Source organism: Clupea harengus, chromosome 3 (genome assembly GCF_900700415.2).
Source record: "Clupea harengus chromosome 3, Ch_v2.0.2, whole genome shotgun sequence".
NCBI classification, from domain to species: Eukaryota; Metazoa; Chordata; class Actinopteri; order Clupeiformes; family Clupeidae; genus Clupea; species Clupea harengus.
In genome coordinates, this window is record NC_045154.1 from 19,920,136 (window position 1) to 19,940,392 (window position 20,257).

General features: G+C 43.1%; 1 long non-coding RNA gene across 1 annotated transcript; it reads right to left on the reverse strand.

Moving 5' to 3' along the window:
• Positions 1-1,460: 1,460 nt before the first annotated feature.
• LOC116219574 lies at positions 1,461-15,584 on the reverse strand. Its single transcript, XR_004163237.2, has 3 exons — positions 14,921-15,584; positions 14,671-14,675; positions 1,461-1,470 (listed from the first exon to the last, which is right to left on the reverse strand). It is a non-coding gene; the product is annotated as an uncharacterized LOC116219574 (long non-coding RNA).
• Positions 15,585-20,257: the final 4,673 nt, after the last annotated feature.

Below are 20,257 nucleotides of genomic sequence, written 5' to 3' on the forward strand. Positions count from 1 at the left end.
TCACGTGACGTTTCTGTCACGGACAATTTGTCGTGTGGTGGCGTTTGTGGTCGCAAAGTTAAGCATGAAACGATTTCTGAGTGCCAGTGAGAAAAGAAAGAGGAAAAGGAAGGATGAGAAGTTAAGGGAGAAATTACCTAAGGTAACACAATATTTCCAATCAAGAATTCGTCCGTGGAAGTGGAAGACATTTCTGATAATGTTTCAAGTGCTGATGAGCCAAGTTTAGCTAATGCTAGCAGCAGCAGACAAACCCTGCCTGCCTTGCTTCTACAAACGGTGAGCCATCATGTACCACAGCTCATAGTCATATATAGATGTATATGCCACACCTGCCCATATCCGGGACACTGACACCTGCACTGACAACGCGCATGATACTGCCATGGTCATCATCATCGCTCAAGCACAGCTGAATGATAACGAGAGCAGTGATGTCACCAATGCGAGTAACAGCAAATGCATACAGTGATCAGTGAAGACCCAGCATTGCGTGACAAATGAACAGATAGAGATAGAATTAAAATAGTTAAAACAGGACCTGTACAAATTCGGAACTTTCAGTTGAAAACATTCATTAGAAGTATAAAGAATTAATCAAATTTAACAAGTTATATTATTTTGATAAGGTAATCAAAAAGTTACACTGCTATTACACTGCATTCAAAACCTCATGATTCAAATAATTTACAATTGTTTGGTTGCAGTGGCGATTTTAGCCTGAAATTTCTGGTGGGGCAATTTTGTATGACTTCATGTCACCGTCAAAAAACTAGAGGTAGCTGATTATTATAAGCAGCAGACCAGTAAGATATGTAATGGGCTGCATTTTGAGTGCCAGCAGGGAGCAGAAATCCTTTTTCAAATACATTTAACATGCTTCAGCGCTCAGCGCAACACAAAGATGTTGCCTATAATACAGCATTAAAGTAAAATGATTGCAACAAAGTAAAAAGATTAGACAGACACACAGCTCAAATAACTTGACTGATTTATTAAGCTTGTGGCACACGTGTGGCATACAATATGAAGCGAAAGGCACAACTTAAACAAATAACAGCAACAAAACATGCTGCTAAATGAACAAAACTTAAAAACTGTAAAAAGACGATGTCCTTGCAGATTGCATTGATACCATCAGCTCCAAAAAAAAAAAAGGTTTGACTCACCAATGCAGATCACTTAAATAGGAAGTTGGTGCGGTGGTTCTTTGCTTGAGCAAACCTCTGATGACTTTGCTGTTAAAATCCACTAGTCCATGAACTAACAGGTTTTCAATGGAAAGCATGGAGAGGGCGTTCAGTCTCTGCTTACTCTACGTTTCATTTCTAATTTCTCTTCCAACGACAATGTACTAAATTGCACCCTCAACAAATAGTCTGCATTATTCATTGTAGGCTGAATTAAAACACTTCCAAAATACTCGAAAACTAGCGATAGCTAACTAGCAGTAACGTTACTGGCATTGATCTGTCTGATTTTGATCTGACTGTATGTTTTTTTTTTTCTTAGTCACGGGGTACAGGTCTCGCGGTTTTTGCATTATTCCAGTCTAGTTGCCAGGCAGATTTCGTGGGGCACATCTGAAAGTGCCCCACCGCTCAATGTTAACTTTGGCCTGTGTGGTTCACGCTCATTGGTGTTTCCATGGTAACGGTGGGGCAGCGTGGGCCGTTGCCCCACCGGAAAGGGAGGGACAGCGGAGAGCAGCATTTCACAGAATAAGCAAACAGACAGAAAAACACACGAATAAAATTACTCCAAAACAATAATGCGTGTGAGTCAAGTTTATTCACACACATATATTCACGCTACTTTGCATAAAAATATATATTATATTATATATATATTTTGCAGCGAAGTACGAATGTATTGAGCTTTCTGCACAACAGCGTCATCTGGATCTGGTGGGGCAGTGCCCCACCTGCCCCTAATGTAGAAACGCCACTGTTTGGTTGTTAAAGTAAATTATTCACAATAAATGTCAGTTTCAGATAACATTGTTCATTAAGTGTGTGTCTGGGTGGGTGTGGGGTTGGAGGGGATTGGTGTTTTGGTGGGGGGGCCCTCAAAATTGTTCTTTGCCCAGGGCCTCCAATTTCCTAAAACCGCCCCTGATTGCGTGTCTGCCTCTGCTATTATGATGAGCATATCGAAATACAGATGCATCCACTTTCAAAGGCTATTGGGATTGAACTGTCAATCGAAAGGGTTGAGGGTCAGTGCCGCTCTGTGGAGCCTTAGGTCTGTCCATGCTGTCCATGCTGTCCGTGCTGTCCATGCTGTCTGTGTCCAATGGTAGAATTAGAGGGGACTCTTTAGGGAGGTTTTTAAATAACAACACATCACCCCAGTCCTCCACTCCCTCCACTGGCTTCCAATAAGTCAACGGATCATTTTCAAGGTACTTCTTCGAGTTTTCCAGGCCATAAACTGTACCGGTATCTCCAGGACCCCCTTACCCCTCAATCCACATCCCGGACACTTAGGTCAGGCAACTCCAACCTCCTTGCGGTTCCCCAGACAAAGCTGGCAAACATGGGAGATCGTGCCTTCTCCTCGCTGGGGCCACGCCTTTGGAATAAGCCCCCGGGGAAGATTAGGGCCTTAGATTCCCTCGCTGCTTTTAAATCGAATCCTAAAACTCACCTGTTCCTCTATGCCTTCCGCTAAGGTCTTGGTTTTGTGTTGTTAAGATTGCGTTTTTCTTGGGTAATTGTTCAGTGAATACATATTCTTCGATTTCATTATGATTATATTAATTATTTTTATTTAATTCTAATTTTATATTGTCCTATTTTTCACTGACTTTAGCGTTTTTTTTTTTTTATTATTATATTTCATTATTGTGATTGATTGTTTTACCCTGTAAAGCACCTTGAGATTTCATTGTATTTTAAAGTGTGCTATATAAATCAAATCCATTATGTGTTCAGCTCTTGGAGCTGGAGTAGTTGACTATACAGTCACTGTCACCAACGTCTTTACTAAAATCATAAACCGGCCCAAGACTGAGTCCAGCAAGCTATTCAGACTTTTTTTTTTTATACATTAGAATTTAAAAAAATGCATTGCAAGTTACAATGCCAAACCGTTTGAAATCAGCAAGGCTGGGGTTACCATGGCTACCAATGAACTAAACAGAATATTTCTGAAAGCAACAAATGAAGATGGCATGCAAAAGATAAACAAAAATAAAACAAAGAACAAGATGGAAGATAAATGGTTTGACAATGAATGTAAACACTCGAGGACTCGAGATATCTCTCAAATCTAAAACTCCACCAGCCTGAAAACACAGATATTCAAAAAGACTCTCATGGAAGACTAAAATATAAAAAATGGCTGTTAAGATGGAAAAAAACTACACTTACTGTTGCATGCATATTTTTCAGTTTAAGTACATTGAGAGCAATTAAACCCAGAAATAATTCCTTGTATGTGGAAATGTACTTGGCCAATAAAGATGATTCTGATTCTGATTCTGATTCTGATCTGTAGTCTAGAAAGCCTTCAGGCTATCTCCGGTGTATGGGATGGATTGTGTACAAGATAAATTTATACGTTGGGAAATGACAGTTGGGGCAGACTTTAAGGGACAAAATAAAGTCAAAAGGAAATAAATATTGATCGCGGCCAATAATCAATGTTTTTTCTAAATATTGCTGTTTTTCTGCCTCATTTAGATGTGCTATGTTCGTAGTCATGACTGTTCGCTAGCTAACTATGATATAGATAGCTAACTAACTAACCACTGGAATTAGAAAATACTACATTTAAAAAGTCTAAATTTGAAGAAACTATCAATAGAAAACAATACTAGTATTATATTATTAATATTATTATTATTACTATATATTATTATATATGACTACCTAGCTACTATTGGGTACAAAAATCTTATAATACAACGGGAATAATGGTTGAGTCGGACACAAAGATGGCGGCAGGCTTCACGGAAGTGACGTCTTTGGTACCCATGAATATAAATCTTATTATTATACGGCTCTTCAGAATGTTCCAAAAAGTACCGTTGATTTGAATGGGCCATCCCAACGTTCGCAGGTGAAAATGTCCTGATATTCACCGCTGCAAAAAGATATTGACCGCTGTCATTGGCAACGGGTTTTGTGCTTTTAATTATGATTTCCGCTGCGCGTCGGGGTGCTGTTCGCCCCGTCGGGATTTATTTTTGGATAATGATCTTCGGACAATACATTATCCCTTACATAAAATGGAGGGATTTGTAATGCACATTCAGATCTGAGATGTGGAATAATTTGAGTAAATCCAATTAAATCCAAAACGTACCAATCCAAAATGGTGAAATCTGAAAAAAAACACTCTGAATACTTGTACAAAGATATTTGATCCCAAGACTTAAATTGTAATTACAAAACAATCAGGCAAAAATTGCAATCTTTTGAAAAAGACAACCAAAACCCTCTTGACTTTCCAATCACACAAACTGAACTGGAATCCAAAATTAGAAACCTGAAATCAAACCAAATTATGCGGCCTTGACAATAAAAAACTGCACCCCTGATCTTTACAGGACAATACTCAAATGATTCAACCTCATCAAATGATTTAGCCTGTTTGTCTGACGTTTGGAGCCAAGGGTATATTACACCAATTCATAAGAGTGGAGACAAATTGGACCCTATCATTTCAGAGGCATTTGTGTGAACTGTAGTCTAGGGAAGGCATTTAGCAGCATCCTTAATCATCAAATTTTAGCCTTCCTTCAGGAGGACAATGGCCTGAGCAAAAGTCATATTGGTTTTCTTCCAAAGTACAGGACTACGGATCACATTTACACCCTACAATCCCTTATAAATAAACATGTAAACTAAACAAAAAATGGAAAAATATTTGTCAGTTTTGTTGATTTCAAAAAAGCATTTGACTCTATTTGGCATAAAGGATTATATTACAAAATTGTGCCTCAGCCCAAGACTGTTCATTAACTACTATCTATTAATGAGTTAGTGGTGCAGTTGGAACAGTCTACAGCCCCTGGCCTCATCCTACAAGAGAATGAAATCAAATTCCTACTCTACGCAGATGACCTGGTGTGGTTGTCACCCACTGCACAGGAGCTACAGCAGCATCCGGACCAGCAAGAGAATTAATATCAGCACTGGACTGTAACAGTAAATCTAAAAAAGACAAACATGATATCACGATATTGCAAAAGAAGCCTAGGTGTCAGGAACACAGATACCATTTCCATTACCATTTTGCTACCCATAAATGGAACACTGTTCAAGTGGAGTTGAAACTAACCAAGTATTTGTCTGTCAACCAATTTAAGAGCCTTTTAGATGCTAAGGATGTTTCTCTGATTTAATTTTTTTTTACTTTATGATATTGTTTTTATACTTAATTTCTGAGTTGTTTAATGTGTTTTGTTTATTTATTGTGTCTGTTTTGTTTTGTTATGGTTTGTTTATTTATTGTTCTTCTGTATTATGTAGCCTCAGTCAGGGCCCCGTTCGTCGTAAGGGCTAAAGTTAATTAATTGTCCTTTTAGCCCGTTCACATTAGCGAGCTGATTGAGAACAGCAAATATCGGTTCGTCAACGGCTCATCCGCCTCCAAATCATGTGGTTAATTTCAACCAGGCTAAACTTATCAGGGCATTGCTGCAAAAAAGCCCTGTGCTCAGTCAATTCTCCCTGAATAAATAATGATGATGATGATTTCAATGTAGGCAGCACCACCCTAGAACACACAATGCAGTCCACTTGCTTTGGCTGGATTGGGACTACACCAGGGAGTTTCAGCATGGCAGTGAATGCACTAAAGGAAAAAGTTCACAGACCAATAAAAAAGAAATTGGAATATAGACATACCTATTAAGATTTGGTGCAAAATATTTGATGGTGTAATCCAGCCAATTGCACTGTGTGGAAGTGAGGTACGATGTTAACTCAGTGAGCGTAGCTACGCTAGATGAAACAAGCTTCCTAAAGAAGCAATACATACAGAATTCTGTCAAACAATCTTAGAAATTCGAAAGAAAACACCAACCAATACATGTCGTGCAGAATTAGGCAGATTTACAAAAAAGCGCTCTCAAATTCTGGATGCATTTACAAACAAGTCCCACAGACACTCTCCTGCATTTCAACACGGCATAAACTCCAGATCTGAACCCTGAAAAGAGTCCTCTGAGTCAGCTTGTACTAATTGAGACTAATATTTTTTGAGACTACTGCTTTTAAACTACAGTACATCAATAAGATCATCCAAGAGTGTAAAGAAAAGTATTTGGAAGATTGGCAAAATGAGACAAAAATTCAAAGCAAATTAGAATGTTTTTGGGCCATAAAATCTAAATATGAATTAGAAGATCATCTCTTTACTGTCAGAGACACAAAGCAGAGGCAGATCCTGACCATGCGGAGACTCAGTGACCACAGTCTAGCCATAGAAAAGGGCATTGTTGTGTTTATGGCTACAGCCTGCATGTTTATAATGTTTATAATAATAGAGAAATGGACATGATTGACAGATGGATATAATAATCTAGTAAAAATGTTGATTTCATATAATTCACTAATTTTGAATTAGTGGATCACTGATTTCATTTCAAGCTCCACCCCCGACTAGACGTGACACACAATTTTCATTTTTTGTGTATCAGTTCGATTCTCATCTATCCATGGTGATTAGGCACGCAGTTTGAGAAGCTTTTTATTCATTGTGGTGAGATTTTATTTTCAGTTGTCGAAAGTAGTGGGGACGAAACTGGTGCTAGCAAAAAGTGGTGGGGCCCCAGTGTAACTATGAGATTCAGTACCAATAGTTTGAATATTATCGGTCCGGATTGGTTTTTCTGTATATATCTACTGTTGCCATGGTCAGTTTTCCGTAGATTTCTGTAGATATTACGTAGATATTCCCATTCCCTTTGTGTTACTGACAAATGTGTTCCTGTGGCCACAACAGGAATAGGACGGCCGATTTGGAAAATTTGTAGGCTGCTTACCCTTAGTCAAATCATTATGGGAACATTGTGGCCCTAACCAGTCATGATTCCTAAGTCATATTCGTGTGTGTAGTCAGCCATTCAATTCTTGAGTAAACTTGAATCATCACTAAGGCAGCTTGTGGGCTGAACACACTAACATTATTTAATTAGTTGTATTCAGGGAAGTTGACCTTCAAAATGTCAGATCCTTACACGTGGGGAGGTTGTCTTTTCTATGTGGGGGAAAGATAGTGCTCTATGTCAACAGCCTTTTCTATCACCAGAGGGCGTCATTGCACAGCTATGTGACTGATGTGACAGCTCGTATTTTATGTACAGTATTTCACACTACCATATACTACTACTAGTAAAAATACATTATATTTATAAATTGTATGGATGAGTAAGTACTTACTATAACCTTTTTCTAAATATGAATGTTTTTGAAATAGGTGATTCTACTGATAACACCTGCAAGAGAAGAGATTGAAGTTCTGAGCTCCATTCATTTTATATGGAGGCAGGCAACAGGGGGGCAGAGGGACTGTTGTTGTTTCCGGGTAGGTTAGACATTTTTGGGTGGGCTTACTTAAACATATGCACAGCAAAAAAAATCCTCACAATAGAAGCATTATTGGGCTCTACTGATTTTCCTGTTAATACAACTATGACATGAATATGTCTTTTACCCTGCTCTCACTGGGGTGGTTGTTTAGTGACACCCAATGGAGTAATTGTAAGTTACCCTCCAGGATCTGCCAGAACGGTTATCCCTAGATCAGTCATTTTCATTTCTGTGTATCAGGGGGGCAAAAACTGCTCTTAAACCCACTTTTTAAGGCTCAAAGGTTCTGTTGCGGCACCTGAACACATCACTACACTCCATTTTCATTCCATGTTGTGGCAAGAGATTTTTTGAGAGAGACCTTCAACCATCTATTTATTCAGGGCTACCATTTGCTATTTACCCATTAAGACATGGCTTAAAACATCAGACCTCAGAACTAGAGCTTTAGTATTTGATGCTATTTACCCATTAAGACGTGGCTTAAAATGTTGTGATGACAGGTTCTTTGGTGTGTGTGTGTGGGGGGGGCTTAAAATGTTGATGTGAATGTGATGACAGGTTCTTTGGCAATAAACTCAGGTGCTTTAGGAAGCATACCCGCACCACAGAATTAGATCTCCACATCGGATCGCAAGAAAAAAATTATGGGCATATGTTAAATGCAACTCGTCTAGATTAAACTACTTTTGCAAAGAATCCTCACTCACTTGGTAGACCCAGAAAATATGAAGACACATCTCTCCCTGTCCCATGACAAAATCCCGGACGAGCCCCCGATGTTCTTCACGTCCCAAGAGATGTTTGGTATGGAGCGAACTGATTCAAATCTAAAGCGAGACAAATTCTCCCTAGTCTCTTTTCATTCCCTGGAGCATTTGAGGAGCATTTGGCACGCCATTAAAGAGGAGGTTGGCCTATACAAGCACACCAACACATATACGGGACACACACACATACACACAAAGGCGTCGTTAGGCCTGGGCATCTGGCGCTGGCACCCGACGTTTTATGAATGTCCCCGGATAAAAAAAAAAAACATAGTTATTTACAAAAATAAAAAAAATGAAAAAATAGCTGTGGATTTTGTGCCTTCTGTCTGTCATTTGAGCAGCAAACATGCATGCCACTATTTGGCATGCACACATTTTGTGTGAACATGAGAGAGGTAAAGAGAGAGAGAGAGAGAGAGCGCATCTGGTAGAAACTAGCTAGCAAGAAGGCTATGGATAGAAGACGCTTTGCAAAAAGAAAAAGGATAAAGGTAGTGACGTGCAGGCGAGGCTAGAGGAGGAAGACTTTGATATCGTTGTGGTTACGCATGTCACCTCGCTTCTCTGAACCAATCCCATTGCCCCTTCTTAAGGCCCAAGCCCTGAGCCCTCACAGACTTTTGACTGATGGATGTCACCTGGTAGGGCTAAGAGATTGAGTGCTAGAGGCTGCAAGGGCTCAAAATGGCACAAATAGAAATGGGACGGCGTGTTGTGATCAGGTCACCCTGACAATGCCAAAACACGGGTTTGGGACTTTTTATTTTACATTTTGCACTATCCTCATGGCCAAGGCACTTTAGGGACCGACTGCCTGATCTAAACATTTTCTAGGCTCTTGCCTTACAAAGTGGACGAGAGGTAATTGTCATATCATCAATTACTCTTTTTTATCAAAACAGCATAATTAAGCAAAGATTAAAAGAGTGGTTGAGGAATAAACCAGGAGTGTAATATATATATATATATATATATATATATATATGTATTCATATTCTTCCATTCTTCTGATTTCACGAAGTTCCCCTTTTTATGGCGATTGTTTACAGTTTTTTTTAAAGGCTTCCCCTGGTAATCTTGTGTTTCATGTCGCAATGAACTGCAGACTTGCAAAAAGTGCTCAAAGTGTCTGTGGGCCTTTTCCAAACCAGCCCCTGCACCCCCTTCCTACCCACTCCCACTCTGTTTGCGCTTGGATGCTCCACCACATCACTGGACAGTGCCAACCCAAACCAATTAGCGGGGAGCAGAAGTGCGTTATAAAACCCTCCAATAGCGTGTCTGCATCGATGCAGCCTTCTTGATCATGTGCAACAGTTTATTTCTGTCTGTGCAGCACCTTAACTCTGCCTGCCTGTCAGTCGTTATTCTGGCTTCATGGCCATATTTGTTATAATTAACAACATGTCAGTGAAACTGATATTAGCACCAAAAACACTGAAAATTGAGGTAGGCGTTCATAATTGAACACATATGTGTGGATATACATATTCCAACGTATAGAAGAGTTCATGTCAAATAAAACACGGAATTCAGCTCCTCTCACACACATAATGAAAGTAGTTTCCAAAACATTCATTGTGGCAACCCGGTTTGTAATTAGACCACGGGTGACCCAGCACACTGGGTTGTTCTGATGAGAGGCTGACAATACGGAATGGGCTACAGGCATACTCGTTATGTCCAAATTACTGAAACCACTGGCAAATGATTTCCCCAGCCAATGCAGATGACAGTGACATTTTTGTCAGCTTGTGAATAATATAATAATCAGGCACAAAAACGTCATGGTTACTTACGTAACCTCGGTTCCCTAAGCAGGGACCAGATATAACGGAAGGGACATGACGTAGACATGGGACCAATCGAAGCACTATTCACTCACGCCGGAAGGCCGAGATACGTCCAATCGCTCTCCTGAGCCCGCCCACTCAGGAGCCCTTAAATAGGGATGACGCAGACGTATCTGTCTTGGAAAAGAAACTGAGCGTAGAAAACCGAATCCAAGAGCAAACACTGTACACGCAACTCTCGTTATATCTGGTCCCTGCTTAGGGAACCGAGGTTACGTAAGTAACCGAGACGTTCCCTATCGCAGCTGGACTGCGATATAACGGAAGGGACCGTATATCCTCGCGTGATAATACAGTGGCAGCCAACACACACACCAACTTTATATTGCTTTTGCCCTCCTAGAGGTTCATACAGCAGCTGGTGGTGAACATTACAGGGCATTTCCTTTGTACATAGGCTAAGGGAATCACCGATCCCCTGCCCGTAGAAAAACCCATAGATTGGTTCATTCACATCCTAACACATAGACGCTGATGAACACATACATCACTTAACCATTCTCAGGCTCCGGGGATTCAGAGATCACCTGCCTGTAGAACACCTTGTAAGAAACTAGGTTCGGCTACATCTAACATAGAATCTAATGAAAGTGTGGCGAGAACTCCAGCTTGCAGCTTTACAAATTTCAATAAGGCCCAGGAAGAAGAGACCCCCCGCGTAGAGTGCGAATGCAGCTTCTCCGGGGGATCTAAGGACAAACTCGTATATGACAACACGATAGCATCTACTATCCAACGGGAGAGGCTCGGTTTTGACCGAGGTCTGCCCTTTGCCCGTGCGCCAAAGCACACAAACAGCTGATCCAATTGTCTGAATGCCCCAGTGCGCTCTACATAACAGCGAAGAGCACGTACTGGGCAAAGCTTATTTAAACGTTCCTCCTCTGCTGACGCGAAAGGAGGAGGCGAGAACACTGCCAACTCAATCACCTGATTGCGGAATGGGGTTGCCACCACTTTAGGTGTGTAAGCAGCATTAGGTCGCATAACCACTTTGTCCCCAGCGATCGAGAACTGAAGGCACGATGGGCTGACGGACAGGGCTTGCATGTCACCAACACGCTTTGCTGACGCCAGTGCCAGGAACAGCGCAGTCTTTAAAGAGACACATTTTATGTCCACCGTCTCCAGGGGCTCGAATGGAGGCCCTGTGAGAGCACGTAACACAACCAGCAGATCCCATGAGGGTATGAGGTGCCTGTCAGGCACCCTGAGACGTCTCACTCCAGCCATAATGCGTGACGCCAGAGGGTGGCTGCCCGGGGAATTGCCATTGATGCCTGCATGGCAGGCTGAGATGGCCGCCAGGTATACCTTGAGAGTGGAAGCCGCCTTCCCCTCATCAAACAACTGCTGTAGGAATTCTAATATGACGCTCAGCGTGCAGTTGACGGGGTCGCGTTGACGCGCAACACACCACCGCTCGCACCACCTTGGCAACTGTGCCACTTCAGCGTATACAAAGATCGGGTCGACACCGCCCGAGCACTCTATATTGTAGCCACCACCGTGTCTGACAAGCCTGAGGCTAGGAGCCTGCTCCTTTCAGGTGCCAGGCCCTGAGATGCCACAGCTCTGGCCGGGGATGCCAGACCGTTCCGCGCGCCTGCGATAGCTTTCCGAAGAGGCAGCTCCCACGGCTACTAACAGCAACTCTCTGCCCTCGTCCGCTATCCTGCACTGCACCTGCTGGAGGAGCGGGACCGGGGGAAACGCGTACAGACAAGTACGCCGCAAGCTCGGCCACTGGTGGCTCAGTGCGTCCACGCCCAGTGGAGGGTTGTCGCCCCCCCAGCGAGAACCAGAGCGGGCAGCAGGTGTTCTGTCTGTTGGCAAACAGATCCACCTGGGCCCTGTAAAAACGCAGCCAAATCTGATCGACCACCTGAGGGTGGAGGCACCAGTCTGCCGCCTGAGGGTCGCCCCTCGATAACAGGTCCGCCCCGTAGTTGAGGTGGCCTGGAATATGAACTGCTCTGAGGGAACGGATGTGAGCCGCCACCCACAGGAGCAGGCGGTTCGCCCAGCGGTACAGCGACGGAGACGCACTCCGCCTTGGTGGTTTATGTACGCCATGGCTGAAGTGTTGTCCGTCCTTACCAACACATGACGACCACTTAACGTGGGCAGAAAGTGCCGCAGCGCTAGGAAAACCGTTCGCAGTTCTAACACATTTATATGTGACTCGGCCTCTGCTGCAGACCAGCGACCGTTCACGTATCTCCCCTCGCAGACCGCCCCCCACCCTTTTGTGGGTGTCTGTGGTTACCACTACGCGGCGTGTCACAATGCCCATGGGGCCCGATGCCGCGAAGAACTGCAGAGTCCTCCAGATCGTCAGGGCTCTCCTGCATCTGGAGTTCCCTGCTATTCTGTGGTTTCTGTCCTTGGTAGAAGAAGAGTTTCAAGGAAAGATACCATATTTGAAAAGGCTGCATACGTAACATCCCCAGAGGGAGAGCGATTGCGGTTGATGCCATCATGCCCAGCAGTCTTTGGCAGCACAGGGACGATACTGTCTGCCCCAGCTTGAACTGATGTATGCATGATCTGATGGCTTTTATTCGGTCTTGAGACAGACTGACCTTCATTGAGGTGGAGTCTAGAGACATGCCTATGAAATGCGCGGTTTGGCCTGGGCGCAGAACGCTTTTTTCCTTGTTTATCACAAAGCCGAGGCGGTGCAAGTGTGCCACCACTAGATGGCAGTCTTGTACCGCTGCTGCTCTTGAGCAAACACAAAGAAGCCAATCGTCCAGATAATTGAACAGACGTAGCCCCTGTTGCCGCAACGGAGCGATGGCTGCTTCCACGCACTTTGTGAAAACCCTCGGTGCCAGAGCCAGACCGAACGGGAGTGAGTGGAACTTGTGTGCTATTCCTCTGAACGCAAACCGCAGAAATCTCTGATGTTTGGGGTGGATCGAGACATGGAAGTAAGCATCCTTTAGATCTATCGTAACGAACCAATCTTTTGGCCTTATGAACTGAACTAGCCGGCGAGGAGTCAGCATTCTGAACTTAAACGGCATGAGCGCTCTGTTCAGCACACGCAGATCTAATATTGGCCGATAGCTCCCGTCCTTTTTGGGGACTAAGAAGTATCTGCTGTAGAAGCCTGAGTCTGCCTCCTCGGGAGGCACCACACTTATCGCTTCTTTTCGGAGCAGGGAGTCTATTTCTTTTCGTAGGACTGATTGGACTACCCCTCTGAATCTCGGATTGTAACCCACTGTGTAACCCACTAATACACTGCAGCGTGTAACCCACTGTGATTGTCTTTAGTACCCATGGCGACGCAGCGCATGCGCGCCAACTCTCCGTGCAGCCTGCCAGGCTGGGCTTTGAGTTGAATAGGTCAGGAACTAACCCGCTTATAGTCAATTTGTCTAAACCTAGATCTGCACCCGCTCCGCCTAGGGAGGGAGACGAGATCTGGGGTTGCCCCCTCATGGTTTTTGAAAAAAATTGGGTGTGCGAGTGCAGTGGGTGCACCGCGGGGGGAGTTACACAAGCATGCCTTAACGCTGCGCCTACTGGGGCAGTGGTTGTGACATTTGGATGTGGTGCTTGTGGGAAACTGTTCACCGTGCTTGACATGAATTGTGCATGAGAGCAGCGGGCTGTTTCAGGGGTGCAAACTCATCAGGGATGAAAAAGGTGACAACGATGCGAACCCCCTAGGAGGGTCCGGGGCATGCTCCCCGCGGGAATATATTTTTATATATAACAACATTTTGCACATTTTAAAGTTCAATGCATCAATCTGGTGCACTTACACAACAAAATGATGAGGCTAGATCTATGAATAACTTTGTTGTAAACAATTTTGTGCTCTGATAACAGTTTCATCATAAACATTCCTGTGTTGAATGTTGCACGGGCACAGGCCAACCCAACCACCCACCCCAATACCCTCCCGACCACCCACTCCAGTCCACTTCACCAAAGCACATTACGTCACAGATCTCCAGCAGGTATTAAGCAAAAAAAAGGGCCAACTATAGGAACAGAAAATCAACAGAGGCTGCATCAGGCATGGCCTAGCTTCTCCGTGTTCTTGAAAAACTGTGACAGTGGGAACACATTCTTTTCCTTTTACATTACTTTTTGAGTCTAGCTTGTCAGGACAAGGCCCATTTGCACCTGACTCCTAGTTGAGCCACAGTAATGGCATCCTCCTCCTAAAATTATCTCATTCTGAAACCCAACTGAAATAGGAGGGTGGTAAGTTTGTTCAGTTGCAGTGAAGCGCCCGGTAGTAGAAAACGGGTCATACACATACCTCATGAAAATTAAAAGTCATCATGTAAAGTAAAAAACAAATAATGATAAAATAAATATTAATATGTATCTACTGATCTTTGCTTTAATTTAAATTTTTTGTATGATTCCGATCATTTTTATAATCAAAATCGCTGAATTTGACCATGTCCTGTTCAAACAGAGAGGCGACTCCCGAGTAGGGTTGTCACGATACCAAAATTATGACTTCGATACTATACCTGCCAAAATATCACGATACCCGATACTTACGATACGATACCACAAATACGATACGATACCACAAATACGATACGATACTGGTATATTTATCTATGATAGTAATAAACAAAACATCTGTATAGTTCCCTTTTTTACCAGCTTGTTCCTGCCCAGCTTTTTGAACACTTAACAAATGGCATTCATATTAGTATTAGCCCACAGCAAGATATTAATGAAAACTACATGGTGACATCATAGCATTGACACGGCTATGTAGACCTATTGTCCGTATCTGACTATATGACTACATAGTTATTTCCATAAGTATGAATTACATAATTTTACAGATGTGTGTTTGAGGTGGAAAAAAACCTAAAGCTATGTGGGTTGGGTACATTGAAGATAGACACATAATTAAAGGGCAATTTCTCCCCTTTATTGAAAAAACAACAATGAAAAACATGCCACCACATACCTTTGCACTAATACACACATGCCATTACACTATGGTGAACAATGAGACAGCCTGTCTGTCTGGTAGAATTATTTTGAATTATGAATATTCACACTTGTTGCAACTTGCAACTATTGCAATTGTTTATGCACTTATTACAACTGAACTATTTATACACTTTACAAACTATTTACACACTAACAGAAACACTAACTATAAATTAACTGAAATGTATTTTGAGATGGTCTTGTTAGCAACTGAACATGTTCTAACAAAAAAAATGATAATAGTCATGACGATAATGTGCATTGTCTCCTTTTCTGGACAGTTGTTTTGCCAGATGAAGCCACTTGCTTGATGTTTGACTGTGTTAGGAAAGTCGTTGGCAACCTAGCCAACATGGCTATCACAATAACATTACAAAGAGCACTTAATACTAGCATCAGGGGTGAAAAAAACGTAATACTAGCATCAATGTCCAAGCCTGTTATAACAAGCTTGCTAACATCGTTAACGAGATGTCTTGCTAGCGGCTAAATTTAGCGAAACCTGTTAAATTTGCTTACTTTGTTTATGACAAACTAGCAAGTCAACAACTTTTCTAACACAGTCAAACATCAAGCAATTGCAACACAAGACAAAGCAGACGTCCTCTTTTTCGAGACCTAAATGTGTCCGGGTAAAAGAGGACGTCTGGTCACCCTAGCTAAACTAGGCTACTCGTGTTAGGCTGTATATGGGTGAGCTTGGGGGTGTTCATGTTTATAATCACATTTGCTAACCTGTCGTTCTTTGAACTTTCTGAAAAGTTCGGGGTGTCTGTCTGATAGGTGCTTAGCCATATTCGACGTGTTCCCTCCCTTTGCCTGAGTGGATTTGAAGGGTCTGTGTGTGTCGATGGGTTTTCCTTCGGTGTCTGCTTCGTACCCGAAGTATTTGCATGTGTGAGAGCTGGGCAGCCCCGCCCTTGCAGTCAATGCGTGTAGGCAGCCTGACAGGGAGCGGCGCTCTGATTGCGTGCTTTTTTAATGAAGTACCGGTACCAAAAATATGCAAAATCGTATCGTTTTTAACGTAAGGGTACCGCGGTACTTTTCTAGTACCGGTACACCGTGCAGCACTACTCCCGAGGTGAGGCAGCGACGAGCTGCGCCTCATCTCAGATTGTGCAATCCCTCACACACTGGGTTGAGCGCATGACTTTTGCTTTCTCATTGTTTGTCATCACTGAAATATTTGTGGACACTTTTATTATATGTCGTTTGTATCCATATAATAGGTGATGTAATGTATTTCACGTATGTGAAGAAGCTATTTAGTCTTGCTGATCTGTCATAAGACTACAGTGAAAAAGCACATAGGTGAGGCAAACCTAACCTCTGCCTCAATGAAGGGGGCGTGCGATAGCCTGGAAAATGGACTTCCAATCCAGTGAAGTGATAGATAAATACATAATGGGAGACCAATGCCAGAGCTAAAAGGTTTGCTTCAAACGACAGGACAGAAGATAACTTTAGTAGCTAAACTCCGGACCAAACTCGGCTGACGGCCATGTCTTTTAAGTAAATGTAAATTTTTCGGCGTTTTCACGTTTAGATTTTTTCAAAAGTTACAGAGAAAAAGATACTGTACTATCCGATAACACCGTTATTGTAACCAGTAAAAATAGTTAATGTGATTTGCGAGGCGTCTGTCAGCCAACTGTCTGACATTAGCACATCAGCCTACGTTAGATTTTTTTTTTTGAATTTTTTTTTTTCGGTTTCTTTTTTTTTTATTATTATTATTTTTTTTTTTATTGATGCATAGTGACAATACAATAACACAAAGAACATCATACATTACAGCAGTACATTAAAACAAAAACAGACAAATGACAATGAACAATGACAACAGAAAAAACAAAAAACAAAGAGGAAAGAAATAATTATCCTTTAACAATCGTGTAGAAGAGACATAAAAGTCTATCATTTTTTTTTATTATTTCTGATCAAACGAAGAGAATTAAGGAGCGAGTCCATTTCTAGCTTAAAGACACGGAAGGATGGCTGTCCTTGTAGCCATTTTTGTTTGTGGAGGAAAAATTTCGATTGCAAAGTAAAAAAGTTTACAACAAATTCCAAAGGGTAGTTCACAGGGTTATCATAATAAAAGAGAAAATCCTTTGCAGTAAGGGAATAAGATAATTCAAAAAGATAATTATTTAAGTCATTAAGAAACATTTTTGTCTTCTCACACTCAAAAAAGAGATGCAACATTGTTTCATCTGTGTCGTCACAAAAAGAACAAGCAGAGCTTATGTCAGTATATGTCGCTATATTGACATTCACCGGGTATATTTTATGTAGAATTTTGAAGTGAACCTCCTTTACCTTATTTGTGATACAGTATTTACTGGGTAACAGCCAAGCTTTTTGCCAGTTAATGTCCTGAATCAAAGATCCCCAGTAGAATTTCCCTCTAGGTGTTATCCTTTTTCTGAATTGAAAGATCTGGCGAATATGTTTATTATCACACTTTCTGTCCATCACATCAACCCCATTCAAAAGTAATTTATGTTGTGTTGCATTGTCCATACCAAAAGAAAGGTGACTTTTGATAAGTTGGGTTAATCCCTTAGGGATAGCTTTAGTGACTGAGTTAAATTCCCTAAATGGGACTGGGAGGCCATGACGTGACAGAAATTCTTCATACGTCAGTATAGTGCCAGATCTATCAAACAAAGAAATAATATTATGATTGCCATTCTCAAACCATCTAGAGAGAAACAGGGATTTATTTTTAACTTTAATATCGGCATTGTTCCAAATGAGTGTTTTATGAGGTGAGAAATTGTGAATGAAACACAGTTTCCATGCAAGAAGACATTGTTGGTGAAATTTAGACAACATGACAGGTAATTTGGTAGGGGAATAGTTACATTTTAAAACAAAAGAAAGACCACCAATTTTGTTAAATATATGATTGGGGATAAAAAACCATAAGGAAATGGGATGTATAAGACATCTCCTGATCCAGCCGACTCTAAATGAATTAACTGTGTCTGTGAAGTCCAAGAAATCTAAACCTCCCTTGGCTTTGCAATCAGAGAGCACCTCCTTCTTAAGTTTGTGAGGTTTATTTTTCCAGATAAAGTCCAGAAAATTTTTATTAATCTCCTTTAATGATTTATTATTAATAAATAAAGAGAGGGAGGGATATACAAAGTGAGAGAGACCGTCTGCCTTGGATAAAAGAGTTCTACCAAACATAGATAAGTCTCTTTGCAACCAAGAGTTAAAAATACTTTTAGTTTTGGCCATTTTTGTTGTATAGTTTAACTGCTGTCTTTCTGTTACATTCTTAGTTATGTGAATTCCAAGGTATTTAACAGTATGTTTTACTGGAATATTCTTCATGACGTTGTCATCACACTCGTGCAAAGGTAGGATCTCACACTTGGAAATGTTTAGCTTAAGACCTGAGGCACTTGAGAATTGCTCAACCAAAGTTAAAGCGCAAGACAACTGATCTTTGTCTTGCATAAACAAAATTGTGTCATCTGCCAGTTGTGCAATTTTTATTTCTCTGTCAAAAATATGTATACCTTTAAATTCAAGATCATGGATTACACTTAATGCTAGCAATTCTGTGACCAGGAGAAATAAGAAGGGAGAAACTGGGCAGCCTTGCCTTAGCCTACGTTAGATAGTATAACGTTCTTGCAGCGTACCAACGTCACACGTTACCGTAAATGCCATACTAAAAAGGCCGCTCGAAACCAACGCTTTCACCCGAAAGACATGTCTTGTAATACACCTGTCTATTACGGCATCGAGGCAGAAGACTCGAAATAAAAAGCGTGCCTGTCATGGTGACATGGAGTTGGCCAAACGAACAAGCTTATTCATGACAGTTTGCGTTCGCAGATTACTTGGAGGACCCCCCCCCCCCCCCCCTAAAAATATTTGTATTGCAGATCTACACGAATCACACAAATTACCTATTTGGGATCAAAAACGGCGAATTTCGCCGAAAGGTGACGAGTTTGCACCCCTGTGTTTTCCGTGGAGGTGGTGGAGGGTCCACCTCTCCCCCCTGTCTTTTCAGCGGCCGTAGCCTCGGATCAGGTGGCCGACGGCATGCTACCGCTCTGGGCTGAGCGCGCAGCCGGCTGCTGCTGTGCTGGCGGTTGAGCAGTGGGGCGGAAGGGGTGTCTGCCAGCCTCGACGCGTGGACATCTTGGCCGGAGGTGCTGGAGAGCGGAACCCACTCCGCTTCTGTCCTGGAGTCGGGGTTGTCCTAACCCGGAGGACTGCTGCTCGGAGCCACTGGAGCGAGGCATCCATGCCTGGAAGGCCTCGCGGCTCTTCTGCTGCTCCTCAAACTTTGAGGCATCCAGCAGCGGCGCCTTCTCTCTGTCGGTCAATCTTGCCAGTGACAGCCAGAGAGACCTCTGTATCGCCACAGAGGCCCCCATGACCCTCCCCAGGGCCTGTGAGGTGCAGCGGGTGAGGCGGAGAGACAGGTCCGTTGCCCTACGGAGCTCCACCACTGTCTCGTGACCAGTTCCCAGCGACGCGGCCAACTCCGTCAGGAGTTTGGCTTGGTAGCGCTGTAGGAGCGCTGCAGTGTTCATAGAACACGCAGCCTGCCCAGCAGCCAAATAAGCCTTCTCGGCCAGAGCCGCCTGGTGCCTGGCCACTCGCGTGGGCAGGAGGGGTCTCTGGCCGAGGCGCATCGTGGGAGAGGCGGGCGATAGGTAGCCTGCCACCGTGTTCTTCACCGGCGGAAAGGAGAGGTAGCCGCTCTCCTTGGCTTGGTCAAGGTGGAGGTACGCAGCAAAGCCCAGCACCGGGGCACATCCCGTGTAGGGAGTGGCCCACGTGGTTGTGAGCTCCCCATGCACCTCCGCAAGTCTGCACGCTGGGAGGGGAAGGGAGAGGGAGACCGAGGCGGCTAGCCGCCCTCAGCGCCACCTCGTGGAGCTGCTGGCCAATGGTCCTGGATGTAACTGGGGGAGAGGCTGCCCGCGGCTTCACATCTACTTCCAGCTGCATCTCCTCCTCGTCCGAGACCTCGTCCGAGAATTCGAGCAGACTCTCGCTGTCTAGGCCGAAGTCCAGCTCTGGCACAGGCTGGTCTTCGCACCCAGGGGGTAGCTCCACC